At 38.2% G+C, this 20,370-nt stretch overlaps 1 non-coding gene across 1 annotated transcript; it reads left to right on the top strand.

Annotated features, from left to right (window-relative positions):
• Window positions 1-19,760: 19,760 nt before the first annotated feature.
• Window positions 19,761-19,867, top strand: LOC131235871 (small nucleolar RNA R71). The gene has a single exon (XR_009166388.1). It is a non-coding gene; the product is annotated as a small nucleolar RNA R71 (small nucleolar RNA).
• The last annotated feature ends 503 nt before the right edge of the window (window positions 19,868-20,370 follow it).

Genomic DNA, 20,370 nt, shown 5'->3' with positions numbered 1-20,370 from the left:
CACAGTCGACTAGTCAAACCAGTCTCCACGATCAGTCGAGTAGGGTACTCAACTGGTCGAGGACCTACCAAAAAATTCTAAAAAATTGAATTTAAATCTGGACTGGTCGAGAAAAACCCTGGACTAGTCGAGTCAGTGCTTGGACTAGTCAAACCAAGACTAGGACTAGTCGAAGTAAAGCCTAAATTAAGTATAATGACCAAAATTAAATATGCAATGATAATGACCTAATCCTAAGGTCATTCTAGGGTCATGTATACCTTAAATGTGAGAATTAAAATTGAACCATCGGTCGCTTCGGTAGATAGGACACTTTGAAGCACAAGAAGCTTGACCTTGAATTCTTGAACTTATCTCGAACTTGTGTCTTGAGACTTGAGCAAATATACTTGATCTTATTCTTGTGACTTGAGCTTGAAGTGTTGTACTTGAGCTTTAACATAAGCTTGAACTTTAAGCTTGAAGATTGAAGAAATGATGCACTTGAGCTTGAGTACCATGACTTGATGAATTTCAACTTGTTGTTGAGTTGAACATGCGTACTTGCAGCACATATAACGTCGGTGTAGACGACACCATGCTCATCTTTAAATGAAGGTAAACTTTCCATCAATTAGAACTTGAAGGTGAACTTTCCATCTATCAAAACAAGTCAACCATACTGAAGTGTTTTGGCACAACAAAATTTGACAACTCAGGGTGCTAGATTTACAACTTAGCACTTACACCACTAGCCACTTAATCTTAAAATCCCACAGTCGACTAGAACCCGCGAAATATATAAGGTTGGAGAAATCCGAAGATTCCCCCACCTTAAATTGACTCTTAGTCTGCGATCCGGGATTCTGAGTAAGGGACCTCGGTTACAGAGAGGGAAGGTGTTAGGTAACCTCTCTGCCCTTATAAATGTACGGTCTCTACTGAGTGTGGTAAGGAAATCTCAATGGATGAATGATGTGGTCGGAGTAGGACTAGGTACATGTGGATTTCTGATGCAGCAAGATCTGAGATTTTGGCAAATCACAGAGCATACATCCAACAATGTGTCTAGAAGGCGGATGTGATGATTCTTATGCAAAAAAGGTAAAGAAAAGTGGACTAGAATACTAGGAATTTCTGATGTGACAGGATCCGATGTACGGCAAGTCACAGAGCATACGTTCACTAGAAATCTAGAGAAGCAGGGAGGTTGAGAAGGAAAGAAATGTCATGATGAATGCTTATATGTAAAAATGAAAGGATCTTTAGCTTGATCTTGAGTAGGCTAGGACATGGTTTGCACCATGATTAATCCAGGATAGACTTGGGGTTGAGAAGGTTGGGAGGAGGCTAAGAGGTAGCTAAAAAATCTGATCTTGGAGGCTTAGGAGCTCTTTCTCACCCTAACTCTTTTCCTCTCTCTCTCTCTCTCTCTCTCTCTCTCTTTCTCTCTCTCCCTTGGATTTTTGGAAATGAGAAGTTGTTGTCTTTCCTTGGTGTGTGAAATGTGAAGAGGAGAGGGATATTTATAGCCTTTTCTGGTGGCATTGTGGTAATTGTTAAGTTTGAGAGGGGTAAAAGCTGACATGGTAGCTTGGGATTGGTTAAGAAGAGAGGAATGCCATGTGGCATGCTCTCATTGGCTCTTGGAGGTTGGCAAAATAGTAAATAAGGTAGGCTGGAGGGGTAAATCCATATGAAAGTTGACTTTGGGACGAGACAACTGCTGTTCGGAGGAGACAACTGTTCGTTTCTGGGGCGGTAGTCGGATTACCGCCCGTGGTGGTCAGACTACCGCCCAGGCTTGGTTTGGTCCGGGCTTTAGTCGGTGGGCTTTGTTTGGTGCTCTGGCTCGTCCAGAAATCTTCTTTCGGGCTTTTGGGCTCAAATGGGTGTGTTTTGTACTGATTTGTACACTTCGGCCTGGGTGATGGTTCAAAGTTCGGATTAGGGTTTAAGCTGAGATTAGGGTTTGGTTTAGGATATGATCATCTCGGATTGTCTTAGCTTTCTTAAGATACTAGCCTGGGTGGGGTGTTTATAGTTCTGTAGTTCTATCTGCAACTGTTTGGGTCATCCTTGACAGAAAAGGCATTCAGATGGTATTCAACTATGGCATTAAAATCCATACTTACATGGGATCAGATGCAAGATGCCTTTATGGTAAACATTTTTCTCATCTGATCAAGATGTTAGCCTAACTGAATTGGCTTCCGTCCAGCAACGGAAAGGTGAGCTGGTTGAAAGTTCATCGATCGATGGAAAATCTTCAGAGTGATTTGTTGACAACTCCCAGGAGAGTTAGAACAAGTGAAGATGTGTCTAAATTCCATGAAGCCAAGAGTTGTGTTCGGTATTACAAGTCCCGACATACAGGCTTACCGTGACCTTGGCACTAAAGCCCATGATCTCGAAGTCATGACTATAAAAATGCATGCCTTTCAAATAAAGATGACATGCTGGGGCCTGAGTAAGATGTTAGTGAATGTCACTAATGGAGAGAGAAAAATAGAAGATCCACCAAGCATACAGAGAAATGACAGTAAAGAGGGCAGAAGACATTATATAAGAATGACGACCGATAAGCAGCCCAAACGATACGACGATCGTACACATTGTTAAAGGAAGATGTTGTAACACCCCGTGTTTCCAGAACCCAAGTACGAGACTTGTTCTGAAAATCCGAGAGTTAATAAATCAGAGATCTAGCGGAAGATTAAAATCAGAGTATGATAGCCTAAGTAAGCATGGATTAATATCATATAAACTTAATTATTTAGCCCATTCAGCTGGGGGCCTTATTACACTTTTTTATTTTTAAACAAAAATTATCAATGTATCAAATTAAACATAAGAGCACTATTGCTATTAATTTAAATTGAAACAACCGGCCGCTTCTTGTTGCGGCTCGTCTTCGTAATATCCGTTTTCAGGCTCCACCATCGTACCATCAGGGTCAGTACTATTGTTTTCTCCACCTATACCTGCATACTCTATACGGTTGGATATTCGATGAATGAGTGGCCAGCTCAGTGTGAATTCCCCTCAAGATTACACACCGTCGCCTTAGCTAAGCATAGTTAAAAACAACAAACATTCAAAATAGTACATGATGCAGTCTTTTTATATGCATGGATGCATGAATGCACATCGACCTGGGGATGTTTATCCAGTCGGACTTGGGCTCGTCACCCATGCAATCATCGACCTGGCGATGTATCCAGTCGGACAAATAGGTCGATAGTCGGTGGTCTGGGAGCTAGCAAAGTAATCCCTTAATGCTCCTAAGGGAACATGCTACAACATCCAGAATTAGCCACCCGTCATCGCCAATATGCTATGGATGCATGATCAGCCAACCCGTGATTATTCCAATTACAATCAGCCATTTTAAGTTACTCAATGGTCACTACGGGGGGCACGTCACCCAGTGTAGGCCGACAGCTCGGGCATCCCATTACCACCATCCCTGGCTCATGAGATTTCTCTCACCTTAGGATGCTTAATGAAACCCATTGATCAGTGGTCAATTAAATTAATTGAGTAGGGAATCTCATGTCCTACATAACCTTCAATCGAGGGTTCATTCGATTCCACACTCCATCATGTTACATCCTAAGTATGGGTTCACATACACTAGAGGGTTTACCCACTAATAAGTGTAGTGAATATAGGTTCATGATAACTTACAACACTTCATATGAAAATATACCACCATAGCACGACAGGTATATGTAAGCTTAATAATCACGACAGGTCATGATGTGAACTATAAATTTAAATGAGAGCTATCATGTACTAACTATCGCATGCAATCATGTTTCACAATTATCAATCGTAAATCATATATAAATCATATAAGAGATCGCATACTATGAATTAACAATTTTAACATTTGATAAAGACTATAACTTAAACTAATTTAGAAATGGAAAGCTTAAGGGGAAAAATCATCACCTTACACTTTGAATCGCCAACCAGTGTTGCTAGGGAGTGCGTGTTTCCTTAGAATCAAACCCTATCATGAGTTATAAATTTATACAGTTATGTTCAAGCTTACAAACTATTTAGGGTTAAGGTCTCAACCTAAGGTTTAGATTACCTAGCCGGGTCGAACATTGATACAGGTAAGATCCAGGTAACGTTAACCACACTCCACATGGAATATATGTATAGTCATCAAACCAGAGATCATGTGGGCCCCTCAGATTACTAGAGAAGTAGTACCCCGTCCGAGTCGGCAGCTGGGATGGAAAACTTCGGCCAACTGGCATGCAAGATTAGGATTTATTTGGCAATAATACTAATAAGAGAGGGTTTTATAGCAATAAATGAAAAGATAGATATTTATATATTAAAATCAGGAAGTGAGAGCCAGACCTTTTAATGTAGCCGAAATGCAACCGGTTTCAAGAGATTCGCACTGAAATTGGAATCAAAATTTTAAAACAGAAAACTGCATGAGATGAATTAAAATATCGATCAAAACAGGAGAATTTGAATCTAACTAAACGGGAGAACGACTAAATTCTAATAATGGTGGGAATTGGTGTTCAGATCTAGGGTTTTACCTGAATCTTTCAGCTTTCTCTTTCTCCCACGTTTCTTCTTTTCTTTCTGTCGTGGCTTATACTGGTGGGACGGGAGGTCTTTTGTAAACATGAGGACCCGTGCATATCCTTCACGCAACCGGATGATTGGCTGAACTTACGCAGAACAATTGCCACTACCGGTTTCAATGGGAAACGACTGTCCTTGTGTAGCTGGTGCGCACGTCACGAGTTGTATAGAGTCTTTCAATTTTTTTTTGAGATTTTGGGTTTTGTCGCGTAACTAACTGAATGGATGGTTCAGATCATCCTTAGGGACGATCGTGGTGAGCCATGACTTGTCCCAGTGGACAGTCGTCCGTGAATACGGAAGGAAGAAAGGATTTCCTTCGCGTGAAATCTAGGCTGGCCTTAATTTTGGTGATCCTCGGGAGTGTACTCATTATGTGTACACGCACCACCAATGTGTGGGGCCTTCAGTGAGGATTAGTGAGATCCATACCGTCTGTCATGTTTTATGGGTCCTATTTAGGCCATCTGACTATGGGTGGTGTAAGATCAAAACTCAAGTGGCCCATGCTAATGGGGTACACCCCAAATCTAAACTACATATCATTACAATGACGATTTTCATGGGCATTGCTGTAGCATGCGAGAGAGTTTCTTTTCCAAATCGGTCCTTGAGTTAGCAGGGTCTACTGAGGGTAGGGATCATCCCATATGGAGTGGTGAGATCTATTGATGCTAATTCTAGTTGGAACGTGATTGTTTTAGGAGGAAGAAACGGAGCCAGTTCATTTTGAATTTGAATACGTACTTATTTCGGAAGGATTCTAGCTTGGAGAGTTATGACTTACTGTAGCATTGAGTGGGGTCCACTCTAATGGCATTCCCATAGATCTAATATGTTCATTAGTTTTGTAGGGTTGTTTTAGGCCAGGGGCCAAAATATGGTGGGAATCCATTGATCAGGTGACCCACACGCGGGGTAGGGAAGTGGGGTGAAACCCATCATTTTGCTCGGTTTAGTCGCTGTAACAACAGCTAGCTTGTGTGGAAAAATGTCAATCCTGTTTGATTAGGTGGGGTCCACTTGGGATGATCTTTCGGAGAATCCATGCCATTCACCACTCTTTACATGTCGTTGTAGCCCACAGCCCCAAGTTTGAGTCAGATTCGCTTTCCAGGTGGGCCCCACGATCTGTTAATGCATTAAATGGTATTTACCGTCAAACCCCATGCACGTAGAAATTTGAATGAATTGAGATATTCTGTGAGAAGTTCACTTTACTACTTATAGTTGTACGATCCGCTCTGTTCATTGTGTTTAACATATCCTGCTAGGATTAAGGTCCAAAAATGGGGCAGATCTGTTGATCGGGTGGGCCATACTATCCGATTCAAGCATCAATGGTGGCATGTAATGGCACTCACTATTTACGAACTCGCCATCCATTTCTCAACCGGCATCCAACGCCCGCTATGTCGAAATGTGCCGTCCGAATGTCTTGAAATTTGACGAACATGTATCATTTTTCGTGCTCTTTCCTGTGATCCAGTTTGGGTCCCGATCTTCCAAGGATGAATAAAATGTTCTTTTAATGGCTAATATACTTCAAAATTCTAAAATAATATTTGTACACCTCTAATCAACAAGTTACCAGGCAGTTTGGACTTAGAACCTAAGATCTTCATGATGATCGGTTTACCGTGATGTTCTTGTGGCCCGTTTGGCAGATCCAAATATGACTGGGGTCAGATGACTAGCTAAAAATAAGAGAACTTAATGGTTAGCACTCTTACTATGTATGTAGGTGGGTATACGGTCAGTTTCGTAAACGGATAACATGTAAAGCGGGTTTCAGGAGGATTAGGGGTAAAGCATGTGTATCGTCGGATTAGGGTGTCTTATTCACACGTGTAGGTTTCTCAGATTGTAATTCTAATGGTGGGTTAAGCATATTCATATGGTGTGAACAAGGTGAACGGATCAGAATCTTGATCTGATAAGTGTACGGACGGATGTAGGGATCAAGTAGCTAAATTAATGGGATCTAAGGGCTGAAATTTGATGTGTACGGTTGATTTATGATGATTAGACATGGTATAAAATTTCATATGAAACAGATCATGAGAACCATGTGAATTTGAATTTAAAGTATAGGTTAATGGCTTTTTTGTAATTATTGTTGATCTAAGAGTTTTGTGAAATCTAACGGTTCTACTTGGTTCTATGTCTATTTCTAAACAATTCTTACAAAATAACTTGCATCTAAATTATTATGGTTAAAGAGTTATTCACCGATTTAGTCGAGGGAAGGTACATGTATCCGACCACATGATCAACGGTCGGATGACTTGATTTATGGATGAATATCATTCATAATCGGTCAGATTCATGTTGGAGGATGGATGTAGGGTTAGGTTGACTAGATTGGTACCATACACGTATATATAATAGGTTAAATTTATGGTAACACTCGAGGACTTTCAATACTCGGGTATTGAAAAGTTCGGGGTGTTACAGATGTACTCCCCATAATGAATCAGCTATTGCATGTAGGGATGATCTAATTGCCATAGCCGGAATGCCTATAAGAGGTGGGAAAAACTATATATATATATATATATATTATTGTCACTACCATCGTATGCTTAGTCATCCAATTAAAAATTGTTACACTATTAAAAATATACACTAAAAAATGAAGAACCAAGGCGAAATCGTAATAGATATAAATATAAGGAGCGAAGAAATAAAGCCGTAACAAAGATGGTGTCCATGTGGAACATGCATCACTCACGTGTGTTTCAAACACTGTATGATAAAGAGGCCAAAAGCAAGGAAATGAAGTCAAAGGGAAGTTCAGGAGTTTCTCACAGAGAGAAGAAAGGAAAATAAAGAATAATAAAGACTCCGACCAGAAGGTTCATAGCAAACAACATGATTAGAGTCGTAATCTTTGAAGATTATTGATAGGATCAAATACAAGCAGTTTTCGGGGTCTGAGCCTGCCACTTGTTGAGACACCACAGGATTGAAAAGATACCTAAGACTAAGAATATCATATTCTTTGGAATGGAGTCTCATATAGAGCATTTGACATAGTACGTAAGGATAGGAAATTGTTGAAACTTCAATGAAAATCATTTGTTACAATAATTTGGTGAATCCCTGATAGGTCCAACAAAGTTGTGGTTCGAATCAGGAGCACTGGAAGGGGTTACTAGTCAGAAACAGGCATGTGATTTATTTTTACTTCCGTTCTTTATGCTCAAAAGAATCATGACGTTAGCATAATTAGTCAAATGGGAAGCCTGCATAGAAGAGTGCCCTTATCGATATGTAGTAAAATGGAGAAATGCCATCAACAATTTGTATAAATTGCACAAATATACTGCGATCTATGTGACCTAATCATGCACAAGGAGCATGGGGTTGCATATGGAGGAAGGACATGAACCCTACACTCTCTTCAATTTAATGAAAAAAGTAATAATGGTGGAATTAAAACCTCGCTAAGCACCACTTGTTGATTATTTCTTTAGTGAAGCACATGCGAGGCATGTAACATCCTGAATTTCCACGGCCAGAGTTCATACTCATGCCTGAGAAAACTGAGTGTTAATAAACTTGGATGCTTTTGAAAATTGCATTTTTTTTCCATTTAGATCACATCCAGATACATTCATAATAATAAAATCAACCGTATTGATTATATTTCATCAAAGTAAAAAGAATAATCAAATGCCTTCTCAATGGAAGCTTATTACATTTATCGAGTTCGCAGCGGAAGTATAAAACTAAATCATAAATTGTCTTCTTAATCTTTCAATATAATCTTCTTTAGGGAGATTGTTCATTAGGTCTTCAATCTATACGTTACTTGCATAAATTGTATGGTTGGGAGAGGGTCAACGCCCTACTTATAATGATGGTTATCCTTTAAGATTAACAATAATTCAAGAGATTCATAAAAGCAATGTAAAGATTCTGATATGTCCCGTACTCCACAACTACAAGAGGTATCAATGCACAAGCAATCTATATAAGATGCATGCCTAGCAAAGTATATGCGGTTTATCACCCTTAGAGATTGCCACAATGTGGAATATGATCAGAGTTATCTGACTCACCCCGCATCCCATTCTATGGAGATTCACCGGCGTGTCCCACATTTAACATGGATTTATGGGGTTATCCCAAAACGGACATAAAACATGACCAGGTGAATCATGCAACCCCGATTGGAGCGACTAATTGCGACAACCAACCCCCAAAAAAATTGACGTAACACATATATATATAATGATTCACATACACCAACTGGTGCACCATCACCCGTGAAATATGGAATTACGTGTCGCCCCAGGGCCGCTACCGAAAACGCATTATGTCCATGATATTTATTCAATCGTTAGAAGAGGGATACTTGACATAGTATTTACACTTATAGAGAATACAAATCGAATCATGGAGGTTCTAGAATATCAAGACGCATGCCCAAGCCTTAAAGATAAATAGCACAAGGCCAATATAAAGAAGAGTGACAATGGTAAATTCCAATAGTGGCAATGACGAACATAGCAAATAGAAGAGCGGCAACAGCCGATTCTTTAATAAGGAGAGTGGCAATGACCAACTTAATAAATAGAAAAGTGGCAACAACCGATTTTTTAATAAGGAGAGTGGAAATGGCCAACTCAATAAAGAGACGAGTGGCAGGGCCAACTCAAATATATTTGATAGGGCAACGACAAGGCTTGTATCCAAGGCCCCACATAAATTCAGAAAGATCACTTGTAAGCGATATTATACTAAAATCTCAAAGGGCAAATAATTAATGGTAAAACATATAATTGTAGGAAGAATTCAAAGTGACACGAAGACATATTAAAGGCAAGGTAGAAATAACATGAAAGCATGTAAATGTAAGATAACACAATAGGATGCCATGTAAGTACAAGGTAAATATAACAACTTAAATTAATGTAAGCCTAAAGGATAAAACCCTCACCTCTTGAATCCAATCACACTCTATGTTGCTAGACTCTACCAGCGCAACCTGAATTTAACAAAATATCTCGGTTGAGTCGACTTACTAAGTCACCTCGGCTCAACTCTCCTTTCCTTCTTTTCTTTTATTTTCCTCTCTTTCTTTTCCTTTCTTTCTCTCATTCTTTCTTTCTCTTTCTTTCTTTCTTTCTTCCTCTTTCTCCCAACATTGGAAGATAATTGCCAGACAGCTTTTCTCCCCCGTCTCTCTCTCTCTCTCTCTCTCTCTCTCTCTCTCTCTCTTCTTTTCCCTCTCATTTCTCCTTTCTTTCTTTCCCTGGATGAACACCTCCTGGTCAGATACAGGAGTTTTATAGGCTCAAGAGATTCTAGACTCTTCGTGAGTCGGTTTACATTTTGCGCAAGCATGTTACAGTTTCGCTGCTTGGTCTGCGATGGGTTTAGATCTTTGGTCAGATTCATTCGTTTCTTTTTCCTAACATTTGGGGGTAGGTCTCCTTCCTAAGTGGCTAACAAATGGACGGTGGTGATCCTCGTTTGGAAGCTAGAACGGTTGCCACCGTCCAGTGATTGTTCGAGGGAAAATGAGCTCTATTTTAAGGGCAGATTTGTTTCTAAAAACTTTTCCTTCAACATAGCCCTCTCGGACGGTTTGTGATTGTCATCCGATGCTTCTGGGCCCACCAGATTGATGGTCCTAATTTAAGAACATGATACATGTGAAAATCCTCTTCCAAAGGGATGCCTGGATTGCGTAAAAGACAGTGGAATGCCATGTTTCCATCTCATTCTCGTTTTCTCTGGGATATCAGAGTCGCGTCGGAACTCCTGTTGTTGGAGAATGGACGGCCCAAATCTGGTGGATCTGCCTTGGCCAAGCTTCCTGGATGAAGGGAAGATTTTTGAGTGCGGATCCCTTTCGGGCGCTGTACCAGCATTCATTTTTTGGTTTGGGAGTGGGTGGGGCCCACTTATCTGATTGCTACGGTGTGATCCCACCTGACTACAAGTTTTGCACTGTCTGGCTAGGTCATGGCCATAAATTTGATGTAAATCTGTTGATCGGATGGCCCACAACTGAGGCAAGGAAACGAGGTGATGCCCTTTTGTCGCGCTGGTTTTGTTGTCTATTATTAGTGCGTACGGCAAGCACCCCCTGACAGGTCATGTGAAATAGGTGGGGTCTGCTTGTGATCACTTCCTGAAAATCTACTCCCTTCACCACCTTTGTCATAATGTGTTGGCCTATGGGTCAAAGTATGAAGTAGATCTAAGTCCTAGGTGGGCCACACCTTCAAGAAGTGTGTGAATTATTCACACCGTTAAAACCTCGTGCACATCTCTATTACAATACATAATTTCACGTAAATCAATTTCTTTTATGTGGAGTACACCGTATTATTTGTAGTTGCACGATCTGCTCTCTTCATTGCGTTGAACACGCCCTGTTAGGATAAGGGTCCGAAAACGAGACAAATCTGTTAATCGGGTGGGCCACAAAGTTCAATAGAATGTCAATGGTGGCTTGTAATAGTATTAGGCATTTACAACTTTGCCATCCAATTCTCAAGCAACTTTCGACATCCGTTACGACGAAGTACGTCGTCCGAATGTCTTGAAATTCGTCAGACGTTTCTCATTTTTCGTACTCTTTCCATCAATCCAGTTTGGGCCTTGATTGACTATAGATGATCCACGTGCCTTTTTAAATGGACTAGCTCACTCTGTAATTAAAATAATGTTTGTGCATATCTAATTGACAAGTTTCCCGGTAGTTTGGGGCTATCCCCTAGGATTTTTATGATGATTGGTTCATCCTGGTATTCATGTGGCCCGTTTGGCGGTCCAAACACGATGGACGATCAGATGACATGCTAAAAATAGGAAGACTTGATGGTTAGCTCACTGGCCATGTATGCTGGTGGATGTACAGTCAGTTTCATAAATGGGTGGACATAACCTGGGTTTTTGGAGTGATTAGGGGTAGGACATGTATATCGTTAGATTTGAGTGACCTTTTTACATGTGTAAGTTCCTCATATTATAATTCTAATGATGGGTTAAGCATATTCATATGGGGTAAACAAGATGAACGGATCAGAATTTTGATATGATAAGTGTATGGACGGATGTAGAGGTCAAGTAGCTAGTTTACTATGATCTAAGAGCTAAAATTCGACGTGTATACTTAATTTATGATAATTAGGCCTGGTGTAAAATTTTACATGAAACGGATCATGAGAACCATGTGATTTAGAATTTAGGGGTATAGGTTGATAGCATTCTCGTAATTATTGCTGATCTAAGAGTTTTATGAAATCTAATGGTTCTACAGGCTTGTATGCACTTTTCCAAGTATATCTTACAAATGAAATTTCAATATAAATCATTACGGATAGTTGGTTATTCATTAATTTACTTAAGGGAAGTACATAAGTCAAGTCTCATGATGGATGCTCTAGTCTTTAAAATCAACGGTCAAATGACTTGATCTATGAATGGAGGTTATTCCCAACGTTTAGGTTTATGTCAGGGCAAGGATGTAAGGTTAGGATAATTGGATTGGTATTGTACACACGTATATATTACGTTGAACCTTATGGTAACGCACAAGAACTTTCGATGCTCGAGTATCGAAAAGTTCAGGGTGTTACAAGGCAAGTGCAGCAAGTAGTGATTGCAACATTGTCTCAGCTATTTAGGACGATACGGTTTGTTAGAACTAAGCAAATTCTTCAGTTCCCAGAATTTCACGCTATACGTGGTCACCACTAGAACACTTGGTCTCCTTAAAAAAAGTAGCTTATTTATGAGGACATGTGTCAGATGAGTACCTATTGAGAAATTTTTTATATTCATTGGTAAGGACAAGTGAGGCCATGCCTTGCTACTTAGCCTTACCAATCGAAACCTTTCAATCTTGTGAAGAAATGAAAGAAGCCTTCATCCAATGATTCTATAAATATAGCACTCGGATCTTGAAAACACAGCTGAGATGAATGATTGCTTGCCTCCAAGTGCAGAGGTTCGTAAGTAATATCCCATGAATACAGGGTTGATCTCACAGGGAGATGAATTGCGAGAAGGAGAAAATCAAATGCAAAACAAACTAAGTAATAAAAACTAAACTGATGATTTGATTTTAGGAGTTTTGAATGGATGTAATTCAACTAAATTAAAACAACACCCAAGCTTCAAAGTTCCACACAGGTTAATGTTTCAAAATCATGATGACTTAGATAACACAGCTAGGATTCGAGCATTATGGTCGGCCAAATCAGAAAATAAAATATTTTAAATATTTTAAATAAATGATATAAAAGATTGGAAAATTATGAATTTGCACCATTGATATATATATTCTTAAGCGCCAGTGACTTTTAGAATTCATATCCAAAAGATAATGAATATTAAAGAAATATAGTAGGTTGGGAACCTCTCTTATCTAGGAAATTTAATTGATCCAAGGTAAGCCTATCCATCAATGTGGATCTCATATGATGGAAACATATGGATCTTACATTAGGATAAAAAATTAAACCTAAACAGTTGATAACATGCATACACCATTCTTCTCATCATTAAAATAATCAATCATCATAACTATGAAAATATTAAACCAATGGGCTTCCCTTCTAGCTTGGGTTAGAGAGAACTTAGAAAAACATAATTAAATTACAAAATAGAAAAACAACTAAAAATAAATAAGTGCAAATAGAAAAGATCTAAAAGAAAAAATAATTTATAAAACTTTAATAAAATTAAAAACTCTCTAAAAACCTTAAATCTTACTCTTGAATGCTTTGAATGATGCTTAGGAATGCCCTGGAAAGCCCTATTTATAAGTGGGGAACTCCAACTTTCGCACCTAAATGGAAAACTCTAGAAATTGTAGTTATCTCAAATTTATGCAGTTTGCTAAAATAAACTTCATTCTGCGTAGTTTTTCAAAATGACCCAGAGTTTCAGAATATGCTTTTTAAGGACGATTTCAGGATTCCTTTTCAATCCAAGCTCTTAAATTGACCTTGCAACACAAACACGAGTAAAATAAAATATTAAGTTGATTCATGTTCATAAAATTAAGATATAAATGGGAAAAATTATGCAATATTTGAGTCTCAACACACCCCCAACCAGCATTTTACTAGTCCCGAGTAAAATAAGCAAAGAAATAAAAATAAAAACTAATCCTAGAAAAAATAAAACTACACCATTTTTACAGGTAATTTTGTTTGCATTTAGCATATACAACAAGCCTTTAAACCTCTAGGTTTCCCCTAGTAGACGAGTTATAGTCTCGTGAGGGTTTCTAGAAATATTACCTATAAATATTGAAAACATGAAAAATAGTTCAATACTCAGAAATTTATACAATTATGCCTCCATTCATCATATGAATTTCAAAACAAAACAATACTTACCCTAAGTCTGAAGTTAGTTAAAATCTCAATTTCCTAATCCATCACATCCATGAGTTCAGAGACCCAATCAAAATTTAAAATAGTTATGATCCAATATACTTGGGTGCTCGGTGACACTAGTCTAACTTTGAGAAATATGCATGTTCTCTATCCTAACTCCTTTCAATCATCCCAAGAATATGAAATCTCTAGTTATCTCATTTCCTTCATATCATTTCTTCTTTTATCATCATATCCTCATTATTATATACCTCCCTTAGATGAAGATTCCCACCGGGTTTGCTTCATTACCTATGGTATCGTAATTGTAACGGTAACAGCAATGGATACTTGGGTATCCTTACTCCGGATTACTGACACGATTGTTATGGTCATTACATTCATGCTCTTTAATGGCAATTTTTTCTCTTTTTTTTATCACTTTTTCTTTCAATTTTCTTTGTTTAAGTATATGTCAATGGCACTAGATCATTCAACCTTGATTGAATCAAAATTTGTTATTCTAGTTCACATATTAGATTCCTTACTAAGTTAGCTAGGATGTATAGTGAATTTAGTACATCAAATTACAACTCACTCTAAACTAGTGATTAGAAAATCAAACTTAAGTCTATAATTTTCGGTTACCAAAATTCTAATTACTATCAACTTAGAATAAGTATTAACTTTGCCTTTGGAATTTGCATAATATCATGTTCATATTCTTGTATATAAACATATTATTTTGAAAATGTTAAAATTTTTTTCCCAGAAACCTAAAAAATAAACTTAAACCTAAAAAATAAACTGAAACCTAAAAAAAAAACTCACATGAATGACTATCCACACCTCCCAACCTAAAATCTACATTGTCCCCAATGTAATGATGATGTAATGCAGAGAATAATAAAAATAAAAGAAATGGTGGATAATACCTACCATGAAGAACTCACCTGTTAGGTAACACAAAAAAAATTGAATATGATACAAATCGTACATAAATGCTCTATTAGACTAGGAGCGTCAATCTGAATATTCTGGCTTATGAAGAGAGACGAACTCCTCTCCCAAATGAAAGTTTTCCATATAAGGCTTCAATCTCTAACCATTAACCCTATACACATTGCCATTACGTGGATTCTCAATTTTAACAGCCCCATGAGTATATATATTCTTTATAATGAAGGGGCCTGTCCATCTTGATCTTAATTTTCTTGGAAAGAACTGGAGACAAGAATTATACAATAGGACCTTTTGCTGAGGTTTAAAACTTTTTCTTAAGATATTTTTGTCATGGAAAGCTTTGGTTCTCTCTTTGTAGATTTTAGAATTTTTATAGGAGTCTCTCCTCAGCTCCTCTAATTCATTCAACTCTAATTTCCGTTGTCTACTTGGTCTATATCAAAGTTTAATTTTCTTATTGTCCAGTATGATCTATGTTTCAATTCCACAGGCAAATGGCAAGCCTTCCCATACATCAATCTGTATGGGGACATTCCAATCGGGGTCTTATAAGCAATCCTATAAGCCCATAAAGCATTGGATAGTTTGAGGGACCAATCCTTCCTATCTGGCCTTATAGTTTTCTCCAAAATGTGTTTGATTTCTCAATTAGAAATCTCAGCTTACCCATTTATTTATGGGTGGTAAGGAGTGCTCACTTTATACTTGATGTTATATTTCTTTGTTAAAGCCTCTAATGTCCTATTGCAAAAGTGAGACCCGCCATCACTAATGATGGCCTTTGGAGTTCCAAATATAGAAAAAATATTTTTCTTAAGGAATCGTATGACCACTTTGTTGTCATTGGTCCTACTTGGAACGTCTCAATCTACTTTGAAACATAGTCCACACCAACCAATATATAAAGAAATCCAAAAGAAGATCAAAATGGGCCCATAAAATCAATACCCCAACAATTAAAAATCTCCAATGGTAAAATTGGGGATAAAGGCATCATGTTGCGCTAGGACACTCTTCCCAACCTTTGACATCTATCACAAGCAATACAGAAAGCGCGGGTGTCTTTAAATATGGTGGGCCAGTAAAAACCACACAACACTCTAGGATTTTTGCAGTGGTTTTCTTAGCAGAAAATGGCCACCACATGCTTTCATGTGGCAAAAGGAAATAACACTATGAATTTCATCTTATGGGACATAACGTCTAAAAATCTGATCAGTCCCATATTTATATAAATACGGGTCATCATAGAAGAATTTCTTAACCTCAGTTTCAAAATGCTTCATATCTTGTGACTTTCAATGATATGGTATTTTTCCCGTTACAAGATAGTTCACTATATCCGCATACCAAGGTAATTTGGAGATCGCAAATAATTGTTCATCAGGGAAAGTGTCCTGGATACCAATCTGGAAAGGTGATCGGCCGCTACGTTTTCTACTCCTTTCTTATCTTTTATCTCTAAGTCAAATTCTTGGAGTAGGAGGATCCATCTCAAAAGTCTCGGCTTTGCATCCTTCTTAAATAACAAATATTTTAGAGCCGAATGGTTTGTGAAAATGACCACTTTGGATCCCAGCAAGTACGACCTAAACTTATCCAAAGCAAAAACTACTGCAAGTAACTCCTTTTCAGTTGTTGAGTAGTTCACTTGGGCCGAATTTAGAGTTCTACTCGCATAGTGAATAACGTAGGGCCGTTTATTTTTCCTTTGGCCCAAAACAACCCCTATGGCATAATCACTTGCATCGCACATTAGTTTAAAAGGAAGTGTCCAATCTGGTGGACGCGTGATAGGTGTAGTGGTAAGGGATGATTTAATTTTATTAAAGACACTTGCACACTCATCTGTCCACTTAAATGGGACATCCTTTTGGAGAAAATTAGTCAAGGGTCTAGTAATGGTATTAAAGTCCTTGATGAATCTTCTATAGAAACCAGCATGTCCTAAAAGTGATCTAATATCTCTAACAGTTTGGGGGATAGGTAGATTAGCTATAATGTCCAATTTTGAGTGATCTACCTCGATTCCATTTTTGGAGATAACATGGCCCAAAATAATTCCTTTTTGAACCATGAAATGACATTTCTCCCAATTTAAGACAAGGTGCTTCTCTTCAGACCTAGACAAGACAAGAGATAAATTATTGAGGCATTCCTCAAAACTATTCCAAAATACAAAGAAGTCGTCCACGAAAACCTCAAGAAACTTTTCAACCATATTTAAAAAAATACTTAACATACACTATTGAAAAGTTGCTGGGGCGTTACACAATCCAAATGATATCCGTTTGAAAGCAAACGTGCCAAATAGACAAGTGAACGTGATTTTCTCTTGGTCTTCCAAGGCTATCTCTATTTGGTTATATTCCGAATATCCATCAAGAAAACTGTAGAAGGAGTGACCTGCTACCCTCTCTAAAACTTGATCAATGAATGGTAGAGGGAAATGATCATTCTTTGTGACCTGGTTCAATTTTCTATACTCAATGCAGACTTGCCAACCTATGGTGACACGTCTTGGTATGAGTTCATTATTAGAATTCTGCACAATAATTATTCCGGATTTCTTTGGGACTAATTGAGTTGGACTCACCCAAACACTATCGGATATTGAGTAGATGATTCGCACATCTAATAATTTGATTACCTCAATTTTTATAACTTTCATCATGTTTAGATTGAGGTGCCTTTGAGGTTGTCTAATTGGTTTAGCGTCCTTATTGAGGTGAATCCGATGGGTGCATATGGAAGGGCTTATACCCTTGATGTCAGAAATGGTCCGGCCCAAGGATCCTTTGTGGTCCCTTAGAACATTCAACAATTTAATCTCTTGATCCTTGTCTAAAAATGAATAGATCACCACAGGATAAGTTTTATTTTCACCTAAGTATACATACTTAAGTTCATTTGGTAGTAGTTTTAAATTAAGTTTTGGAACATTGGTTGGTGATGACAGAGGTCGCAAGTTCTTGATAGATAGGATTTGAGTGAGCGGTCTCCATTGGTATATACCAATGTCTTGGGTGGTAGTTCTTTCATTATCATCATAAATTTTAGCAAGAACTTTTTCTAAATCAGAATTTTTCAAGTCTTCAAAGACTTTAATCAATTCCTTAGTTAGACTAAGTTCCAATTCCTCTTCTTCTATCAAGCAGTACATGAAATTCAGCTCATGGATCTCATTATTATCAATGGGCTGCTTACATAGATTGAAAATATTTAGCTCTAGAGTCATGTTACCAAAAGACAAGTTCATCATTCCATTCCTGCAATTTATAATTGCATTTGAAGTTGCTAGGAATGAGCGGCCTAAAATTATGGGAACATGAGTGCTAGCGTTTATACAAGGTTCGGTGTCTAATAAAATAAAATCCACGGGGAAGTAGAATTTATCCACTTGGACTAGCACGTCCTCTAAAATTTCCCTTGGTACCTTAATGGAGTGGTCAGCGAGTTGGAGTATAATCGTGGTTGGTTTAAGCTCGCCTAACCCCATTTATTTTGTAAACCGAATAAGGTACTAAGTTGACACTTGCACCCAAATCTAGCAAAGCATGCTCAATTTAAAAATTTCCAATAATATAAGGAATAATGGGACTTCCGTTATATTTGGGTATGACCCTTTGTTGAATGATAGCGCTCACTTTCTCAGTAAGGAAGGTCTTTTTGTGCACATTTAATTTTCTCTTTACAGTGCACAAGTCCTTGAGATATTTAGCATATGATGGAGTTTGTCAAATGACATCAAGCAGAGGAATATTGACAGTAACCTTTTGAAGCACATCCAACACCTCTTGATATTTCATAGGGACAGTTGGGTTCCGAAGTCTAGGTGAGAACGGAACTGGAGGTTTATATGACTTAGTCTCTGTCCTTTTATTGTTGCGGCTCTTGAACCATAGCGAGTTCATCATTCTCTTGAGATGGTGACTCATCCCCCAGTATTTCTACTACTTGCATTATCTTCTTAGCAACCTCTTTTTCACTTCTCAAGGTAATGATGGCCTTAGCTTATTCATGATGTAGCTCACTTGGATTTAAGTCTCTAATGAAATGTGTGTTTGTAGGGTTTGGCACAGGTTGAGAAGGAATTGTGCCTTTTTCCCTAGCATTTAGTTGAGTCTCAATCCTAGCCATGGTCATCTTTAATTCCTGATTTGATTAGATTAGAGACTGATTCAGTTAAGCTTGAGAGTTCATAAATTCTGTCAATGCATCCTCCACTGATGTTCGCTTTAGCGGGGGCACATATAGTGCATTGTTAGATGCCCTAAAGAAGTTATTTTGTGGAGGCATTTGAGGTGCATTAGGCGCATTAATTTGTGGTCCATTCCTCCAACTAAGATTAGGATGGTTATGCCAATTTGGATTATACGTGTTTTCCATTGGTTTCATAACTGACCTTCGGTAGTTTTTTATAGCATTTGCTTGCCCATGCTCATGCATGATATCTTGTACAATTGGGATTGTTGGACAATCCTTTGTGTCATGGTCTGCACCACCACAAATGCTACAAAAATTACATAAGGAAGTGTTTGCTTTAACCATATCAACTTTCCTAATTTCCAACGCTTAAACCATTCTAGCTAATGGAACAAATGTTGCATTAAGGTTGTTTTCCTCTCTTAGGATGTACATCCTCATTTTCTCTTAGGAATGGGTCTAGTTTGGTCTAGTTTAGTAGAGACATCCCATATCTGCATATTATCTGCTAACATGTTTAGAAAATCTCAAGCCTCATTATGATCTTTATCAAGAAAGGTTCCACCACACATCATCACTATGAACTAACGGGTATCCATGGTGAGGCCCTTTCGGAACGCATCAATCACGTGTCATGGTTCATAACCATGATGTGGACAAGTAAGGAGAAGTTCTTTGAAGTGCTCTCAAGCTTGGAAAAAGAATTCATTCCCCTTTTGGGAGAATGACATAATTTCTTGTTTTAGTGCATTTATTTTGTGCTTGGGAAAGAACTTTTTCAAAAACTCTCTACTTAAGGCTTGCCATGTAGTGATGGTATTAGGTCTTAGAGAGCCGAGCCATGCTTTGGTTTGATCCTTTAAAGAAAATGAGAATTACCTAAGTTTGAGTACATCCCGATTGCCATTGTTTACCTGTAATGTTGCAATCACTTCCTCCAAAGTCCTTGAGGTGCAAATAGGGGCTTTCAGAATCCAAGCTATGAAATTTAAGGATCAATTGAATCACACCTGGTTTAAAATCAATGTTCCCTGTGTGAGTAGGGAACACCATGTAAGATGGTAAAGTTAATCTCTCAGGGTGTAGATGTTCACGTAAAGTCCGTGGTTGGTGTAACACATTCCTATGAACTTCATTCTCATCCTCAAGAGGAGGATTGCGTTGATTTTCTCTGTTTTGATTTATAGTTGGATCTGACAGATTTAGATTTGGATTATCAACTGGGACTACCATGGAATCCAAGTGATGTCAA

Source organism: Magnolia sinica, chromosome 19 (assembly GCF_029962835.1).
Source record: "Magnolia sinica isolate HGM2019 chromosome 19, MsV1, whole genome shotgun sequence".
Taxonomy (NCBI): Eukaryota; Viridiplantae; Streptophyta; class Magnoliopsida; order Magnoliales; family Magnoliaceae; genus Magnolia; species Magnolia sinica.
This window is presented reverse-complemented; position numbering and strand designations above follow the sequence as displayed.